Here is a 21,963-nt window from a genome sequence, read left to right on the forward strand (position 1 = left end):
TTATAAGTAGTTATCTTCCCTGTCCTTTCACTATTATTATTTTTTTTCGATTGTTTCCAAATTCGTATTCTCCTTATCACGAGATGGTTCACACTGCGCACAGGGAGCCATCTAGTGGCGAACAAGAGTACCACTTACTATAGACAAGGGTAAACCATTCTTAAGTTCAAGTGATTCAAACCTTCATTCCTTTTTATAGAAGTCTTGCTCGTAAACAGACATATTTTGAAGACGCAGAGCAAAGTTCTCTGTAAAAAAAAAAAGCCCATTAGGCCTATCCTATCTACATACAAACTATTATTATCTATGTAATGTCATCATCATTCATTGTGCAAAATTTGAATCACCAGTATACTGTATTTCCAGGAGTGTGTGTGTTTAGTGGTTACTTATACAAATGCCTGTATTTCATGTACATAATCCTTTAATTGGTCAGTTTCATTTATAAATGGTCTGAAGGAATGCTGTTTATCAAGTTTATCAAGATCATGGGAGACTACTGCCAAAATGAGTGCAATTGGACTGGAAAAAAGAGTGACTGAATGAATGGCTATATTTCTAGAAAATATAACTCTGAGAATTAGAGTAGGCGAAGTTTTATCTGACCCTATAATAATTAAGAGGAGAATTCCTCAAGGAAGTATTATTGGACCTTTATGTTTCTTATATATATATCAATGATATGTGTAAAGAAGTGGAATCAGGGAAAAGGCTGTTTGCAGATGATATTATTCTGTACAGAGTAATAAATAAGTTACAGAATTGTGAGCAACTGCAAAATGACCTCGATAATGTTGTGAGATGGGCAGCAGGCAATGGTATGATGATAAACGGGGTTAAAAGTCTGGTTGTGAGTTTCACAAATAGAAAAAGTCCTCTCAGTTTTAATTACTGCGTTGATGGCGTGAAAGTTCCTTTTAAGGATCATTGTAAGTGGTACCTAGGTGTTAATATAAGGAAAGATCTTCATTGGGGTAATCACATAAATATGATTGTTAATAAAGGGTACAGATCTCTGCTCATGGTTAGGAAGGTATTTAGGGGTTGTAGTAAGAATGTAAAGGAGACGGCATATAAGACTCTGGTAAGACCCCAACTAGAGTATGGTTCCAGTGTATGGGGCCCTCACCAGGATTACTTGATTCAAGAACTGGAAAAAATCCAAAGAAAAGCAGCTCGATTTGATCTGGGTGATTTCCGACAAAAGAGTAGTGTTACAAAAATGTTGCGAAGTTTGGACTGGGAAGACTTGGGAGAAAGGAGACGAGCTGCTCGACTAAGTGGTATGTTCCGAGCTGTCAGTGGAGAAATGGCGTGGAATGACGTCGGTAGACAAATATGTTTGAGTGATGTCTTTAAAAATAGGAAAGCTCACAATATGAAGATAAAGCTGGCATTCAAGAGGACAAATTGGGGCAAATATTCGTTTATAGGTAGGGGGAGTTAGGGATTGGAATAACTTACCAAGGGATGTGTTCAATAAATCTCCAATTTCTTTGCAATCATTTGAGAAAAGGCTAGGAAAACAACAGATAGGGAATCTGCCACCTGGGCGACTGCCCTAAATGCAGATCAGTATTGATTGATTGACTGATTGATTGATTGATTGATTGGTTGATTGATTGATTGATTGATTGATTGATTGATTGATTGATTGATTGATTGATTGATTGATTGATTGATTGATTGATTGATTGATTGATTGATTGACTCAAGAGGAAGTATAACTGGGCAACCGCACTAAGCAAAATTTGAAAAGTGCCAGCCAGCAATTCTTAGAATGAATATATTGTCCAAAGAAATACAAGCACCATAAAGAGCTTGACAATAAAAGACTCCCCAGACCACGGGAACCTAACACCGTCGGGACAGAAAAAGAACAACGGTTGACCAAGGGAGGTCGGATAAGAAATATGAAAACTAGTAGCCTGACACAAATAACTGGAAGCAATGTCAGACTCAAAAATGCTACAAAACTGAAAGCCTCTGGGACCCCGTTTAGTCACCTTTTACCGCAGGCTAGAGATACCGTGATGTATTCTACCGGCCCCATCTACAGGGGGAAAGTAACATTATTATTGCTATTATTATTCCTGTCCTATTACTAAATTCATTAGTCAGCCCGTACCGTAGTTAGGTCTAGTTTTACGGCTGGATAACCTTTCTGACGCCAACGCTGTGTGGTGGGACGTCATCAGTATTACGTGTTTCTGTGGTGGATGGTAGTGTGATGTGTTTAGTGCATATGAAGATAACAATAATAATAATAATAATAATAATAATAATAATAATAATAATAATAATAATAATAATGGGGCTGATGACCTTCGATGTTAGGCCCCTTAAAACAACATGCATGCATCATCATCAATAATAATAATAATAATAGTACCAGGGTTTCCCCGGCTATTTAATTTACGCGCCTTCTCTAAGGCCATTTTTGCCAATGGACTTGAACTTGTAAACTCCTAAAGAATTTCGTCTTCTACAGTTTGATGGCTCTAACATCGATTTCCTAGCTCACTCTCACGCACTAAAAACGAACCTAGAACTTAGGAAATTTCCTGTTTATTAGTAAACCTTTTTCTGAAGACTGTTTCTATTATAATTTAATTTTAAAATGTTAAAATGATTTTTATGATGCTTTACATTTCATACAAATTACATTTCACATTAAATTTAAATTATAATTAACTTATTTTTTAAGTAGTTATAATGTTCAGTATATTATGTTTATACAGGTGCATAATTATATGGTTTGGCATAATAGCAGGCTTCATAGCCTGAGCCCCGCCATGTACAGAAAGACATTAATAAATAAATAAATAAATGTACTGAAGTTTTCAACACTTTAGCTGGTTCCTCTTCTACTGTAATCTAACTATCAGATGCTTGTAAATATATTCCCTAGCCAATCAAAACCGGGGTTGTGTACAGGAATTGAGTCTATCAGCAAAGTGTAGTTCATTTTAATCGGGAAGCTTCCGCTTACAGAACTACATAAGCAGGGCACGTTAGGGCCGTCTTGTCTGAATTGCTCCAGTGCCTGGGAGTGTGAGTTGACGGATGCCTAGGAGGCAGGGGCGCAACCTGCTTGAAGAATTTCCAGCAATACAAGGTAATGGCAGAATTTTCCTAAACATGTGATAGCGCCTGCGGGTAGTTTGAGGGGAAGGTTTTAGCCGTTTTCTTTTACATTAACTGGTGGTTTAAATATAAAATTTTCAGCGAAGTCTGAGGACTCTGTTTCTATTCCCTACCGGGAAATATGTAATGTAAGGGAAAGAAGGGTGGTGACCCTCTGCCGTCTCCCATTCAACCTTGAAATTGGGTGACTAAAGTTTTCAAACTCTAAATTTTGTAAATCTCGTCTTGGCTTTAAAGGTTCCTCCTTCAGTCATCCTCTTGTAGTGTGGGATTAACCTCTGCATCTTTGTGCCGTAACCCCAGTTAAGTTTTTAGTAATTTTTATAAGGAGTGTTGGAGTTTCGTCTCCTTGCCTTTTGTTAATGGCCAGTTAAGTGCAACCTTTTCTCTTTTGCTCTTAATGCCATGTAGTATGGGTAATTTATTATGCCCCTGTTAATCCTGTATTATCTATAAGGCAACTGTTCTTCGTTTCAGCTTAAAACGGTTAAAAGTCTTGGCATTCACTAAACCAACCATCGCAAAGGGGTAACCAAAGTCTAGTGGTAGCCCACGTCTTGAACTCAGCATACGCCACTGCTCTACGTCATGTTTCCTGTGTAAGCGAGAATTGCTTATTGCTGTATTTACAAAAGCCTGTTAAAACTGTGAGCGCTTCGATCATTCTTGATTAGCAACGGATCTACAATATACACTGACTGACAGAGCAAATGCAACACCAAGGAGGAGTGGTTCGAAAGGGATGAAAGTTGGGGAAAAAACAGAGACGGCACGGACGAATAATTGATGTTTATTTCAAACCGATATGCAGGTTACACAACGCGCGCGGCATCGACTCAGTAGGATGTAGGACCACCGCGAGCGGCGATGCACGCAGAAACACGTCGAGGTACAGAGTCAATAAGAGTGCGGATGGTGTCCTGAGAGATGGTTCTCCATTCTCTGTCAACCATTTGCCACAGTTGGTCGTCCGTACGAGGCTGGGGCAGAGTTTGCAAACGGCGTCCAATGAGATCCCACACGTGTTCGATTGGTGAGAGATCCGGAGAGTACGCTGGCCACGGAAGTATCTGTACATAGAGCCTGTTGGGAGATGCGAGCAGTGTGTGGGCGGGCATTATCCTGCTGAAACAGAGCATTGGGCAGCCCCTGAAGGTACGGGAGTGCCACCGGCCGCAGCACATGCTGCACGTAGCGGTGGGCATTTAACGTTCCTTGAATACGCACTAGAGGTGACGTGGAATCATACGCAATAGCGCCCCAAACCATGATGCCGCGTTGTCTAGCGGTAGGGCTCTCCACAGTTACTGCCGGATTTGACCTTTCTCCACGCCGACGCCACACTCGTCTGCGGTGACTATCACTGACAGAACAGAAGCGTGACTCATCGGAGAACACGACGTTCCGCCATTCCCTCATCCAAGTCGCTCTAGACCGGCACCATGCCAGGCGTGCACGTCTATGCTGTGGAATCAATGGTAGTCTTCTGAGCGGACGCCGGGAGTGCAGGCCTCCTTCAACCAATCGACGGGAAATTGTTCTGGTCGATATTGGAACAGCCAGGGTGTCTTGCACATGCTGAAGAATGGCGGTTGACGTGGCGTGCGGGGCTGCCACCGCTTGGCGGCGGATGCGCCGATCCTCGCGTGCTGACGTCACTCGGGCTGCGCCTGGACCCCTCGCACGTGCCACATGTCCCTGCGCCAACCATCTTCGCCACAGGCGCTGCACCGTGGACACATCCCTATGGGTATCGGCTGCGATTTGACGAAGCGACCAACCTGCCCTTCTCAGCCCGATCACCATACCCCTCGTAAAGTCGTCTGTCTGCTGGAAATGCCTCCGTTGACGGCGGCCTGGCATTCTTAGCTATACACGTGTCCTGTGGCACACAACAACACGTTCTACAATGACTGTCGGCTGAGAAATCACGGTACGAAGTGGGCAATTCGCCAACGCCGTGTCCCATTTATCGTTCGCTACGTGCGCAGCACAGCGGCGCATTTCACATCATGAGCATACCTCAGTGACGTCAGTCTACCCTGCAATTGGCATAAAGTTCTGACCACTCCTTCTTGGTGCTGCATTTGCTCTGTCAGTCAGTGTATATTTTTGTTGCTGTAGGAAGAAAAATATTGGTATTCATCGACCTAGAGAAAAGCAGAGCACAAAATATTTATTTTAAGTAATAGATGTTTTACATCACAAAATTGATATCTGTTATTAAACTACGTTTACATTGTTTACATAACTATGATACAGTATTTACCTGGGTATGTACTATGAACCTTGTCAATGCCACGATGGTAACGTAATTGCCCTTCGAGCATTCTCACACTGATTTCATTTACTGAATTTAGGTGTTTTAGCATGGTGTTTGTACTTCTGTGGTAACTTAAAGTATTTTTACATATGTTGCACACAGCTTTTTTGGGAACAGTTTCAGACACATCAAAGTAGTCCCATACAGCCAATCTCTTCCTACTTGTCATTGTTGATGTTTACAGCACTGCTTAAATCCCGCAAGTATTCTTCGACATTCGCTCAACTTCTAAGGAGTGCAATACACTCGATTTTGTTCCTTTACACAGTCATGTGTTGCAATGATAAACGTCAAAACGGAGGGTGTATTTTGTTCTATCAGCTGTTTAGCTAGAACAGAATGACGTTCTGTCTGATGATTTGCTGCGTGTTCATACAGTGCATCACATTATGGACGCCTAATCTTAATACCCTACATCTGCCGAAAGTACGACGTAGATATAAACTATTCACCTGTTCCCCCAGACGATTGTACGCTTTGGCGTGGTTAGTAATAGGCTATGGTTACTGTACCGGGAGGTACACCTCAACGCCGCGCATTCTAAATTAGCGCCTAAATGAACTCCTCTATCAATCAAAATTGGAACTTTAATCAGAAGATATCACCACGGAAATATTATGTAATTTTGTTATTGTGCAGTTTCCTAAACTGAGTGAATTTCTCCTTGTTTTGTTTACCATTCATCAAGAAGTTTGAACATTCTTCCATAGATGACACTACCAAAAAACTATGATCATGCACCCGGGTGCAAAGTGAAATAACTTATTATTTAAAGAAGTTTTGTATTTCTGGGTTTTTGTAACTGATTGATGTTCATTTATTTTTGGGTTGGCAATATTTCCTTTTTTCTTTCCACCAGTTTTGAATCTAGCCAATCACTAATTTATGTAATTAACGTTCGACCTATCACAGGCTTCTTGTTCGATTTTGAGTGTTACTTTTGAACTCAACCAATAAAATTGAGAGGCTGTGGCTAGTTTAGTCTTGAATGATCTCGAACCTTCCCTGAGGGTTTATAAACTGCGGCTTTTCACGTTTGTTGGCCAACTGTTCGACGTCTATCTGAGTGCGTGTGTGTTTAGCAGGAGTCGGGCGGCCTCTTTCGTCGGCAGCTAGAACATCTACAAGGTACAAGGTAATGGCCACATAACTTTATTCTTTCTCGCTACCTCCGCAGTTTAATCCGAGGGAAAGGTCCGAATCGTTAACTGTGTAACCTAATTTTCCAAAATGTAAATCATCTTTCGGATAATGTAAAAACTTCGTAAACCCTTTAATTGTAAATGTTGGATAGAGAGTGAATTAACCTCTCGAGCTCCCCTTCATCTTGTTTTGAGGTACCTACATTTTTGTAACCTTTCGTTTCTGCAATGTATTAAAGTTATTTCCATGCGTGCTACCTCAGTAGTTTGGGAATAGCCCCTGTTTCATCGGCCAAGAGCCCTATAGGTTTTAAATATTTGGAGCACAGTCTTCGCCTCCATTAAAATTGTACTCGGGCCGTTTATTTAACCTGTTCTTTTTCACTAAGGCCTTGTAGGTTGGGTACTAGATACCTCTGTGTAATATATTTCTATTTGTAAACAGTGCCTTGTAAGGCCAGAGATTGTCAGATTTTCATGCAATGTTGCCTTGAGTAGGCTTGAGAAACTGAGAGCCTATTAGCTCTTTTTCAAGTTTTATAATTGTAAAGAGTGTCTCTGGAAGGCTAGATATTGTGATTTTAGGAGCAAGGGCACTTTGCATTAGGGGATTTCTGCCCTTGACTAAATTTGTTCTCATTTTTAAATTGTAAATTTGAGCTAGGAGCTCTGGAAATTGTAAAATTACGGGCTTGAAGCCCAGGATCTGTAAAATTTCACTAATCTTGGATATTCCTAGACTTGTTTCAAGATTGTCATTGTACCTGATGTTGCATTGTTATGAAAAATTGTTAAGTTTGAAGTTCTAAAATAAATATAACCTTTGTTAAAGTTTTAAATCAATCCTTGATATCGTAGTTAGACCCATACAAGCCCACACCTTCTTTAACCTCTTTCTGCTCCACGGGTATCCCCGTAACAGTTACATTAAGTCTGTCATAATACCGATCATGTTACCATATCTATGGCATAATGGCTACCTGAAATCTAACTTTCCAGTAGCGAAGCAATACAATGTGTGCAGAAAGACCGTGTATAAAATACACAAAGTACAATATATATACCGTGACAGTGATTTATAATAATAATAATGTAATGTTTATGGTTTTCGGAGATGCCGAAGTGCTGGAATTTAGTCCCCAGGAGTTCTTTTACGTGCCAGCAATTCTACAGACACGAGGCTGACGTATCTGAGCACCTTCAAATACCACCGGACTAAACCAGTATCGAACCAGCCAAGTTGGGCTCAGAAGGCCAGATAAGTTATATTATCAATATTAGAATAGATGGCATATTCAGTGGAGTGGGCGAGAGACGCCGTGAACGGATATTTTCATATTATGCGTATATAGTTGTAGTTTTATCGTTGTCATTCATCATCAAATATAGATTATTCCTTTTGCTCATTCATAAAGAGTTTTTTATATCGTACCGCGCTATCGCAATCGCATAAAACCTCAGGGACCACTTGTACGCATGCTTCATCCATCCAAGAGCGGGCGAAAGAGTGAACGTGTGACGTCATGCTGTCATCGAGTCTTCGCAAGCGAAACGAGTGCGAGCCTGGACTCGAAAGTATCGAGTACCGGGATTCCAGGCATCACTCGCGTACATCACTATTGTTCATTAATATCCTCACTTACCGGGCGAGTTGGCCGTGCGGTTCGAGGCGCGCGGCTGTCAGCTTACATCCGGGAGATAGTAGGTTCGTATCCCACTGTCGGTAGCCCTGAAGATGGTTTTCCGTGATTTCCTATTTACACACCAGGCTGTACCTTAATTAAGGCCACGGCCGCTTCCTTCCAACTCCTAGGCCTTTCCTATCCCATCGTCGCCATAAGACCTATCTGAGTCTCTGCGACGTAAAGCCACTAGCAAATATATATATATATCTCCTCACGGATGCACTTGCACTGGTAGTTCTATTCAGACCCTCTGTACCTCCAGAAATTAACCTGATACCCACTCTTGGTGAAGGAGGACTGAACCCCATGCATTTCTCAATAAGTGAATGCCTCGTTTCTAAATGTTTCGACTTCCTGACGGGAAATCAAACCCTCCTCCTTCCAGATAAACCGAGCACGCCTTTACCACCTTGGCTAAGTAGATCTAGTTGGAACGAGAGTATATTAATGTCTGTCCGTTAGTCCCGCTATTTGATGCGGGGTGGAGGATGAGAAGAGGTGAATTTTATATGGCAGTTTTTAGAGCTGTTATTATTGTTTGTTATTGGTAATTCTTCATCATCTTCATCTTGCAGTGGTTCAGTCAAGTCAATATTTTAACAGCCAGGCTGAGTGGCTCAGACGGTTGAGGCGCTGGCCTTCTGGCCCTAACTTGGCAGGTTCAATTCTGGTTCAGTCCGGTGGTATTTGAAGGTGCTCAAATAGGCTACGACAGTCTCGTGTCGGTAGATGTATTCTCCCGTGTTCGGCTCCATGGCTAAATGGTTAGCGTGCTGGCCTTTGGACACAGGGGTCCCGGGTTCGATTCCTGGCAGGGATGGAACGGGGGCTGGGTGTATGTGTCGTGTTCATCATCATTTCATCCTCATCACGACGCGCATGTCACCTACGGGTGTCAAATCAAAAGACCTGCACATGGCGAGCCGAACATGTCCTCGGACAGTCCCGGCACTAAAAGCCATATGCCATTTCATTTTTTTCATTTTTTCTGTCGTGTTAAAGAACTCCTGCGGAACAGTAAACACCACCTTCTGCAAGTAATACTCCAAGGGAAAATTAATGGAAAACGTGGTCCGGGGAGAAGGAGGACATCGTGGCTCGGCAACTTGAGCCAGTGGTTTGGGGTGACAAAGCTTACTCTGTTCAGAATAGCTCTGAAAAAACAACAGATCATACTACTGATCGCCAACGTTCTGCGAGGACAAGGCACATGAAGAAGAGGAAGAAGAAGAAGAAGAAGAAGAAGAAGAAGAAGAAGGCCACTAACATTATTAGAGTTTTAACAAATCATACACTTCATCAGCAATTTCTCTTGTTTCTAAAAAACGACAAGCAACTATTCCCGACTTTCACCTTTTCTGCCGTAGAACAGAAGGAGCATGCAGGGTCTCTCGTATAAACTAAGACCGAGCGCACGGTGTTCGTACTCTGCTCTACGGCAGCTGCCTCAGCCGAACTTTACGTCGCGCGCGGCCGCCCTGTTTTAAGTGCGTATACAATCTTATATGAAATCTCACCTTATAAAAGATGCTGGAAGTGTCGTCCTTCCTGGGTTATACAGGCATTGTATCTGGTAACCACATTCTGGCTGACACGAGTGATTATTGCCAGTGTAATGTTTCTGATTTCATTCGTAATGTTTTCTTTCAGTTCTTCCAATGTGTGAGGATTCATTCGATACACGTTTTCTTTCAGTTTACTCCGCAAGTAAAACTCACACATTGTTAGATCTGTAGAACGAGGGGGAAATAGACCAGCACTGATCACTCTGTCTGCAAACACTTCCGAGCTTGTAAGAAGGGAATCTTCTGCTGTATGAACAGGGTTTGAATCTTGTTGAAACCACCAAGGCGATTATTCTTCTTCCGTTAATTGATGGAAGAACAGCTTCAAAATGTCATCTTGGTACCCCTCTGCATTTACTGTATTCTCGAAAAGAAAATAGGCCCATTTATTAGTCTTGCACCAAACACCCATGTTCCTGTCATAATGAGGGACTTCATAAACACCATTAGGATTTTCTTCACACCAGTAGCGAGAGTTATAACTAGGGCTCGTATGTTTAGGAAAAGCCATATTTTTTCTTTGTCTCTATTTTCTTGTCTGATTTGATTTTGGTGCAAATCATGTGATTATAGTCACAATTAAGTGATTTTTATTTGTCATATAAATGCATATTTTGGCTATTTTTTGTCATAAGGTCATATTTTGAGCTATTTTCGTGGAAACGCCAGATTTTGGTCATATTTCGGCGGTTTGACGACAGCTGTAGCAGTGCAAAATCATCATCAACTTTCCAAATGAAAACTAGAATTTACAAAACTGCGTTTCCCTATCACATCTGTAGTTAATACAAATGGAATACTCTGCCTCTTCTATCAAGATTGCGAGGAATTGTTTTCCTACAGTTTGTCAGAAAGTCTGGCATTATATTAAGTCGAACTTTAGAATTATATCGAATGCAATTATTCGTTTAGAAGCTGCTAGCTTAGACATTCATGCAAGTATTGAAATTGTGAGAAGTGTTGAAATTTCAGCACAACAATCACGTGAAACAGTTGGCATCGGTGTAAAATGGAAACTTTAAAATGTGCTTAATGGAAGTGACAGTTTTCACTGTGTGTGCAAGGTAAATGATATTCTTAGAGGAGAAGGTACCAGAACATTTCAGGATTAGTGCATACTGGACAGCAAAGATTCAATATTATTTAAATATGCACCAATAACGTCTTGTGACGTAGAAACGGGCTTCTCTTCTTACAAGAATGTGTTAATTGATAATCGGAGGTCTTTTGCGCCTGATGATTTGAAGATGAATCTTGTCATACACTTCAATACCACCCGCGGAGAAGAATAAAAACGTGCGAGTTTGCACTATAAGCCGAGCCGCCCTACCATAATGTATCGAAAGACATCTACTTAATTCGTTTCGTGGTGCTCAATTTAAACTTTAACGCGTTTGAGAAATATCAATGTAATCTGAGCTTCACGTTCCAAAATATTTTTTAAAAATTGATAGATTTCTAGTTTTCTTCGTATTTCAAACCACCAATGAAGGGTACAAACATGTTTTGACTTTTAAATGTTGTGTGATCTGATAATCTTAGCCAACTTAGTACTTGATAGGTATGTATTCACTAATGTTTGATAAGTGAATCGAGGACAATATACTGTGAATAACTGCTAAACATGTATATTCAGAAAATTAATATGAAGGTAAGAATAAATAATTTAGTTAACAAATATGTATCAGAGGAATTACCGTTTCGATTTATAACTTACTAGCTGATGTACCCGTGCTTCGCTACGGGATTCTCAGAAAGACTGACTTTCTGGTTTTCCTAACTGAAGTAAACAAAGGCCATTACAAAAACATCAATAGGTACTGTAAGTAGCGATTAAAAGCAATGTTATCATATAAAATACTCGATCAAATGAGAACCCGCACATTTTCTCACTTTTAACGAATAGTACTACGGTTAAAAGGAGAACAATAAAACTTTGATTTCCACCTATTCAATACGGAAAAAAATGAGGATAGTCTGTTGCAGTACTACGGTGCCGATCTAACAGTCCAAAGATCCAGAGTTGGAATGACCAGACCGCAGACGGCCGTGAACACTCCTCTGCCATAATTCACTTAAATATGCACACTGATCATTCCAATCAGTGCCTCAGAGTAGGGATTGAATAGCTCGAATGCTATGATAAACCAGTGTGTTACGTACCAGTAGTATGAGAAAATTTATGAACCAGAGGAATGGCATGCTAAAGAAGAAAGTTATCTAACTCCCCAGTTACTTCCCGCCAATATTCAAGCAGGCAGTTACACTCAGCACAACCAGGCGAGTTGGCCGTGTGGTTAGGGGCGCGCAGCTGTGAGCTTGCATCCGGTGGATTCGAACACCACTATCGGCAGACCTGAAAATGGTATTCCGTGGTTTTCCATTTTCACATCAGGCAAATTCTGGGACTGCAATTAAGGCCAAGCCCTTTCCTATCCCATCGTCGCCATACGACCTATCTGTGTCGGTGCGACGTAAGGTAAATTTTAAAAAATACTCGGTACACAGCAGTAATCCTATATATCGTAGATGAGTGGCGACAGAAGACACAAAGTCCACCACAACAAACAATGGTGAATGTAATGTTATTGTTGATTAGTTTTATGAGCTGTATTGTAGGCCTTAACCTTTAGTTTTGTTTCAACTCTGTGATATTAGGGCGTCTTAAAAATTATTTATAGCGTAGACTGTAGTTCCTTATTCTCCGACTTCACATACTGATTTTCATTAAATTCTGTTTACCCATGTTCTCTTGACTTAGCGCTGATAATGGACTTAGTAACAAAAATCCAAATTCATGAATATCTCTATGATCATAGCCGGTACGCTAACAGTGCATAAGACATAAATTATCGGATATTTAAAACTGTATAACTTTAGTTATGTAGGCCTAGTATTTATCGATACGACCACCAATAACATAAATATTTGAGAATTACATTTTAGGCCTTCCCCTAAACTACCATTTCACTCAGCGTGAATAAATTAATTATAGCTTACATTGTAGAGTCTTATTTCCCGACTTTTCATACCGATTTTCATTAAGATAGGACCACTAATAACATATTGATGAGATTTTAATTTTAGGCTTTCCCCTAAACTACCATTTTTGTCAGTGTGAATACAATTATTTATGGCCTAGATTGTAGTGACTTATTCCTCGACTTCCCGTACCGATGTTTGTTAAGATACGATTATTAATAACAAATATTTGAGGATTAAATTATAGGCCTTCGCCTAAACTACCATTTCACTCAACGTGAGTATAATTATTTATGGCCTAGATTATAACGACTTAGTCTCCAAATTTGTATACCGATTTTCATTAAGGTATGGCCACTGATAACTTAAATATTTGAGAATTAAATTTTAGGCCTTCCCTAAGCTACCATTTCAGTCAGCGTGAATAAAATTATTTATGGCTTAGATTGTAGCAACATATTACCCGACTTCGTATACCGATTTTCATTAAATTCTCTTCAGCCGTTTTCTTGTGATGCGTGTACATACATACAGACAGACAGAAATTACGGAAAAGTAAAAAGTGCATTTCTTTGTTACTCTGGGCACCACTGATACAGAAATACCGTCCTTTTTAAATTCTGAGCAATGTACAGATAAAACTCTTATTTTATATATATAGATTTTAAAATGGCCATATTCAGATTAATCATTTTCGGGTCATATTTTATACATTTTACGTCATATTTCGTCACTTTTGAGGTCATATTTGCTTGCTTATTTGGGCTATTTTTAGGTCTTAAACATCCGAGCCCTAGTTATAACTGTTCGTACGACCGTTAAGATGAAACTAGAACTGTTACATACGAAAATACGTTGTTGCAATGATAACTGTCTCACCATGTTAGCAACTAAGATTCAGAGTGGCAACTCATGCTTGCCATGTCCAACACGTGCAGGCTGCTTGCAAGGTCAACAACTATGCCCGCGCCTCCCATGCTGCAGCTGCCGTAGCGCAGAGTACAAAGACAGTGCGTTCGGTCTGTGTTTATAAGAAAGACCCTGTAAGTAGTATAATAGACGGGTTCTGCCGCCTCCTCCTCCTCCGGCTCTCGGAAGAGGCCTCCTCCTCAGCCAGTGGCCTCCTCCTCCTCAGCCAGTGGCCTCCCAGTGGCCACCTCCTCCTCCTCCTCAGCCAGTGGCCTCCCAGTGGTCTCCTCCACCTCAGCCAGAGGCCTCTTCCAGTGCTGCCAACTTAACCTAACTAGCGCGAGATAAACAAAGCCACGTGCTTTTTGACAGACAACAACGCATCGCTAACCTCAGTACTGCCATCTTGACGGGCCTAAACCTCAGTAGTGCCACCTTAACCTCACTAGCATGAGATAAACAAAGCCACGTGCTTTTTGACAGCCACGTGCTTTTTGACAGATTTGTAAACAAAGCCACATGCTTTTTGACAGACAACAACGCATCGCAAACCTCAGTACTGCTATCTTGATGGACCTAAACCTTAGTGGTACCAACTTAACCTCACTAGCGCGAGGTAAACAAAGCCACGTGCTTTTTGACAGCTACGTGCTGTTTTGACAGCTGTCATACGCCATCTTTAAACCACAAAGCACTGTGCTGCCCTCTATATCGCAGTAGCTGCAAAATTCGTCACCTGTCATCGACAGTGCTGCCATCTTGACGGGTCTAAACCTTAGTGCTACCAACTTAACCTAACTAGCGCGAGGTAAACAAAGCCACGTGCAGCTGTCATCCGCCATCTTTGAGCACAGTGCTGCCCTCTTTAGCTACTTACCTTTGAAATGTGGTGGCGGATAATTTGAAAAATGCTTTTTTGACAGCAGCCATATTGCATCGCAAACCTCAGTGCTGCCCTCTTTAGCTAGATACCTGTGGTAGCAGACAATTCCACGTGACAGCAGCCATCTTTGAGCACCGTGCTGCCCTCTATGTGGTGACGGCAAATTCTACGTGCTCTTGTTTGGAAACAAACCCACGTGCTTTTTTTGACAGCTACCATCCACCATCTTTAATCAACAGAGCACAGTGCTGTACTCTTTAGCTAGATACCTTTGAAATGTGGTGGCGGCAATTTGAAAAATTCTATGTGCTCTTGTTGGGAAACAAAGCCGCGTGCTTTTTTTTGACAGCTGTCATCCGCCATCTTTAATCAATAGAGCACTGTGCTGCGGGCAATTTCGTTAGCTGTCATCCGCCATCTTTAATCTAGAGAGAACAGTGCTGCACTCTATGTGGTGGCGGTAAATTCTATGTGCTTTACAAACCTATGTGCTTTTCTGACAGCTGTCATCCGCCATCTTTAATCCAGAGAGAACAGTGCTGCCCTCTATGTGGTGGCGGCAAATTCCACGTGCTCTTGTTTGAAAACATACTCACGTGCTTTTTTGACAGCTGTCATCCGCCATCTTTGAGAACAGTGCTGCCCGGTGACGGCAAATTCCACGTAGAAACAAAGCCATGTGCTTTTTTGACAGCTGTCATCCGCCATCTTTAATCCAGAGAGAACAGTGCTGCCCTCTATGTGGTGGCGGCAAATTGAAAAATTCCACGTGCTCTTGTTTGAAAACATACTCACGTGCTTTTTTGACAGCTGTCATCCGCCATCTTTAATCCAGAGAGAACAGTGCTGCCCTCTATGTGGTGACGGCAAATTCCACGTAGAAACAAAGCCATGTGCTTTTTTGTCAGCTGTCATCCGCCATCTTTAATCACCGTGCTGCCCTGTGACGGCAAATTCCACGTAGAAACAAAGCCATGTGCAGCTGTCATCCGCCATCTTTAATCACCGTGCTGCCCGGTGACGGCAAATTCCACGTGGAAACAAAGCCATGTGCTTTTTTTGACAGCTGCCATCCGCCATCTTTAATCACCGTGCTACACTCTATGTGGTGACGACAAATTCTAAATGCTTTACAAACCCATGTGCTTTTCTGACAGAGCTGTCATCCACCATCTTTAATCACCGTGCTGCCCCGGTGACGGCAAATTCCACGTGCTCTTGTTTGGGAACAAAGCTTTTAATCCAGAGAGAACAGTGCTGCCCCGGTGGCGGTAAATTCCACGTTCTCTTGTTAGTTCGTGATTTAAAATCTAAGCTAGCTGTAAATCCCCGATTCTCGACAGATTCTTAATCCGAGTTGTCAGGAAGGGCAACCAAGAGCTTAGATACTGCTAGTTTTGCATCAGGGAGGGCGACTAGTCTTAAAAACAAATTCTTGCGATTTAAAATCTTAGTCAGGAAGGACATCCGGCCGTAAAACAATAGTTCGTGATTTAAAATCTAAGAAGTGCATCTAGCTGTAAATCCCCGATTCCCCGTGTTAGACGTTGTAAAACAGATTCTTAATCTGAGTTGTCAGGAAGGGCAACCGGTCGTAAAACTATGAGGTTAGATACTGCTAGTTTTGCATCAGGAAGGACAACTCAACACATTCATGTGATTTAAACACATTTTTATCCCCAAGAGAATCGAACCCGAGACTACCGGGTGAAAGGCATGCATACTGTAGGCTATAGATTTGTTCTACAGTCCTCGAAGTATCAGCACAGTCATTCTGAGCGAGTTGTGTAGAATGCATGTGTTAGCTGAAATTGTACACGTATCTTCCGGCTCGACCTTGAGCTAGGACACTGATAAGCGGCTTGTAACTCGCGAACGTCTTCTTATGTGAGTACCATTCAAGCTCTTAAAACACAGTACTAATTAAGGTTGTAAAATATTCTGAAATAGTCCACCTCTGTAGTGCAGTAGTTAGCTGCTACCCTCGGAGGTCCGAGTTCGATTCCTGGCTCTGCCACGGAATGTGTAGCATTTAGCCTATGTAAGTTCCTAACGTAAACTATCATGATTGTACGGAGAGGTTAAAACACACACAGTGCCTACTCCTATCGAAAGAACCTGCACGGTACCGGCATGTAGGCTTCTCCTGGTGAAGGAGCTTGCACATGGTTTAACGCCTCCTATCAACAGCCGTTACTTAATGCTGGCTTTTTTGCACACCCCGCCTCACACCATACGACCGGCTGCCCTTCCTGACTAGGATTTTAAATCGCAGTATACGTGATAAATTTGTTGTAGCGGGTTTTATAACTAGATATCCCGGTACCGATACATAGCCTACTCCACTGAAGAAGCCTGCACAAGGCTTATTGCCTCCATCCGACAAATGAATCAGCATCAACACTCTTGTACTCAAAAAATCATTTTCGAAGGAGTCTGCACAAGGTTTAACGTCCCCATCAACAGCCCTTACTTATTGCTAGCTTTTTTGCACACCCCGCCTCACACCATACGACCGGCTGCCCTTCCTGACTAGGATTTTAAATCGCAGTATACGTGATAAATTTGTTGTAGCGGGTTTTATAACTAGATATCCCGGTACCGATACATAGCCTACTCCTGACTAGAAGAAGCCTGCACAAGGCTTATTGCCTCCATCCGACAAATGAATCACTGTCAAGTCTTGTACTCAAAAAATCATTTTCGAAGGAGTCTGCACAAGGTTTAACGTCCCCATCAACAGCCCTTACTTATTGCTAGCTTTTTTTGCACACCCCGCCTCACACCATACAACCGGCTGCCCTTCCTGACTAGGATTTTAAATCGCAGTATACGTGATAAATTTGTTGTAGCGGGTTTTATAACTAGATATCCCGGTACCGATACATAGCCTACTCCTGACTAGAAGAAGCCTGCACAAGGCTTATTGCCTCCATCCGACAAATGAATCACTGTCAAGTCTTGTACTCAAAAAATCATTTTCGAAGGAGTCTGCACAAGGTTTAACGTCCCCATCAACAGCCCTTACTTATTGCTAGCTTTTTTGCACACCCCGCCTCACACCATACGACCGGCTGCCCTTCCTGACTAGGATTTTAAATCGCAGTATACGCGATAAATTTGTTGTAGCGGGTTTTATAACTAGATATCCCGGTACCGATACATAGCCTACTCCACTGAAGAAGCCTGCACAAGGCTTATTGCCTCCATCCGACAAATGAATCAGCATCAACACTATTGTACTCAAAAAAATCATTTTCGAAGGAGTCTGCACAAGGTTTAACGCCCCCATCAACAGCCCTTACTTATTGCTAGCTTTTTTTGCACACCCCGCCTCACACCATAGTTTTATACGACCGGCTGCCCTTCCCGACTAGGATTTTAAATCGATATCCCGACATAGCCTACTCCTACCGAAGAAGGCAGCTTAACGCCTCCATCCAACAAATGAATCACACTCAAACACTCTTCAATCATTCTCGCTACTTCGGAAGATAGCGGGTTCGAACTAGAAGCCGTAAATGCTAGGCGAGGGGGGGCCTGCGCGATCGTCATTACATGATCTAGCTTTAGCTCAATACCTACAGGTAAGGAATACCGCGTATGTACCCTCGGGAAGTCGAGGATCGCGCGCTAACTTTCCAAGGCTCGAACTCTTAAATTCTGACACCTCGGCATCAACAGGAGGTTTGAATACGTCAGCCTGCAGGTGGGAGCTCTTGTTTGCATTCGTTCCGACTGTACCGCAGTTGTCAGCTCAGCGATTATCATATCCGCTTAGTAACAAGCAGAATATTTAGCCGCAGCAGTCTGCGCGAAGTGCTCACAGTTCTCTGTATGCGTTTATTACGTACACACGCATCTCCCGTCTGCAGTGAATATTATTCTTCAGCTTAAGGTAAGGTAGAACTGTTAATTACCTTTTTTTTTTATTTGCAAAGCAACTTCTACGCTAGACATCTACATTCATATATGTTCTTTTCTTTTTAGGTACCGTTCGAAAGTACGCAACAATTTTATTCATCCCAGTAACAGCCTGCAGCACGTGCATTTTTTTTAAAGGTATGTTTTCGAACTTTGAGTTGTAAAGATAATTAGGTTAGATGATGTACCCTACACTACATTCATATATGTTTTTTCTTTTTTTAGGTACGACCAGAATATTATCATTCGAGTTTCAGGCTTGAACGCACGCATTTTATACATCCGAGTAACAGTTTGCAGCGCGAAGATTTTAAGGTATGTCTGACCTCTATTCGTTGAAACTTGGTTTCTTCTAAAACATCGTAACTTTAGTCTATTGATAAATAGTTGTTCTCTTTAATCCTCACGCTATAGACGAGGTGCGTACATAGCTATGTCTGCCCTCAACAGGCTGAAACTTGGTTTCTTCCGTAACTTTAAGCTAATCATAAATAGTTGTTCTCTTTAATCAACATACTATAGACGTGGTATAATTTCAAACACGTACACATAGCTATGTCTGCCCTCAACGGGCTGAAACTTGGTTTCTTCCGAACATCGTAACTTTAGTCTATTGATAAATAGTTGTTCTCTTTAATCTGCATACTATAGACGAGGTGCGTACATAGCTATGTCCGTCCTCAACAGGCTTAAACTTGGTTTCTTCCGAACATCGTAACTTTAGTCTATTGATAAATAGTTGTTCTCTTTAATCCTCACGCTATAGACGTGGTGCGTACATAGCTATGTCTGACCTCAACGGGTTGAAACTTGGTTTCTTCCGAACATCGTAACTTTAGTCTATTGACAAATAGTTATTTTCTTTAATCTGCATGTCATAGAAGAGGTTAATCTTATAATTTCAAACACGCACGCATAGCTATGTCTGACCTCAGCAGGCTGAAACTTGGTTTCTTCCGTAACTTTAAGCTAATCATAAATAGTTGTTCTCTTTAATCAACATACTATAGACGTGGTATAATTTCAAACACGTACACATAGCTATGTCTGCCCTCAACGGGCTGAAACTTGGTTTCTTCCGAACATCGTAACTTTAGTCTATTGATAAATAGTTGTTCTCTTTAATCTACATACTATAGACGAGGTGCGTACATAGCTATGTCCGTCCTCAACAGGCTTAAACTTGGTTTCTTCCGAACATCGTAACTTTAGTCTATTGATAAATAGTTGTTCTCTTTAATCTACATACTATAGACGTAGTATAATTTCAAACACGCACACATAGCTATGTCTGCCCTCAACAGGTTGAAAGTTGGTTTCTTCCGAACATCGTAACTTTAGTCTATTGATAAATAGTTGTTCTCTTTAATCAACATACTATAGACGTGGTATAATTTCAAACACGCACACGTAGCTATGTCTGTCCTCAACAGGTTGAAACTTGGTTTCTTCCGAACATCGTAACTTTAGTCGTTCTCTTCAATCCTCATGCTATAGGCCTAACTCACAGCCATGTCCAACCTCTATAGGTTGAACATCGCAACTTTAGGCTAATCTCTATTGGTTGTTCTCTTTTCAGAACTTGTTGCATACGCTGTTCACCTAAACACTTTATTCGAAGAAAGAGAAGACACTATGTTCCCATGCGAGCTGTGTAAGGCAATGTTCACAAGACGTGACAACCTTGCACGCCATGTAAAAACAAAACATCATCAGCTATCTGCTTGCGACTATAACCCAACTATGTTCCCCTGCGAACAGTGTAAGGCAACGTTCGTAAGACAGGATAACCTCGCACGTCATATAAAAGCAAAACACCCTAGCATAACATCTGCTTTATGTGATGTTTGCGGGCTGTACTTCGCTAATGTAGAGCAATACCAGGCTCACTTAGCAGAGGTACATCAAATATCTACTTGCCCTCAGGTAGTAGTAGGGAAAAGCGTGCAGCTACTGATGTAGCTGTAGAAAGTACTAGTAGTAAAAAACCTAGGAAAAATGAACTTCAAACTATTCACTGCGAGCACTGTAACACTGATGTACCATCTTCGCATTTTCAGGGACACTTACGGAGTAATGCGCATAAAAATAATGCGTGTAGAAGTGGTAGTAACGCAAACATCGAGGAAATTAATACAGCATTTAAAAGTAGGATTGCTAGTTACCGAATTCGCACCAGTCAAAAGTTTCAGAGCACTTCAAACTTTTTAAATTGCGTTCAACCGGATGTACAACAGCTTCTTGCTAAATCTTTGTCCAATGATAGTTTATTTAAAGTTAATTTTGAACTTTTCGCCTTGTACATTAAAAGCACGGATGAATCCGAAATAACGGACATTAAATCATTTAATACGAAGAATTTTGTCATAAGTCAGTCGACTAATTTTGGTGATGGACTTAGGGATGTCTCTAACATTATTTCAACTAAGAGCGAGGAATTTCAGGAAAAGGAATCAGGGTGGGCTTTAGTTGAAATAATGTATCTAGAAGTTAACATCAATAAGTACAATCCCATGCGAGGTTCATCGTACATCGAGCTGCCGACATGGATTCAGCAAAGAAAAGCTGTTGTAAACATCCAAAACAATGACGAAGCATGTTTTGCATGGGCGGTGATGTCGGCTTTAAATCCTGTGAAACGGAATGTAGCGTATAGAACATCATCGTATCCACACTATTCAACGCAGCTAAATTTCGATAGTATAGAATTTCCTGTGCAGATAAAGGATATTAAGCGCTTTGAGGAACTAAATAACATTAGTATCAATGTGTATGGTGTAGAGAAAAAGTCTGTAGTAGGTCCTCTGTATTATACATGTCATAAGAAGAGTACTCACGTTAATTTACTCTATATTGAAAACAGTGAGAATAGCCACTTTTGCTGGATTAAAAATCTGGGTAGACTTGTTGGTAGTCAGTTATCCAAAGATAAGTGTAAAAAGTGGCTATGTGATGGATGCTTGCAGTATTTTAAAACTGAAGATCAGTTAACGAAGCATTCCAAGAATGACTGCAATCATGTACGTACAGAGATACCTACTACAGGCAATAATGTTTTAAAATTTACAAATTTTCACAAGCAGATGTGGGTACCGTTCGTGATTTATGCAGACTTTGAAGCCATCCTCACGCCATGCAACACATGCTCACCTAATCCTGACAACTCTTTCACTAATACTACGCACATGCATGTCCCGTATAGCTTCGCGTATTACATCAAGTGTAGTTACGATAGTACGCTTAACAAGTTAGAGCTGTATCGAGGACATGATGCTGCTAAAGTATTTTTAGAAAGACTTGAAAGTGATGCAGTTCGTCTCGGTCGTATTCTGAATAGTAATATTCCTATGAAGCCACTCACCGACATTCAGTTAAATGATCATGAACGTGCTACAAAGTGTAG

Source organism: Anabrus simplex, chromosome 1, assembly GCF_040414725.1.
Source record: "Anabrus simplex isolate iqAnaSimp1 chromosome 1, ASM4041472v1, whole genome shotgun sequence".
Taxonomy (NCBI): domain Eukaryota; kingdom Metazoa; phylum Arthropoda; class Insecta; order Orthoptera; family Tettigoniidae; genus Anabrus; species Anabrus simplex.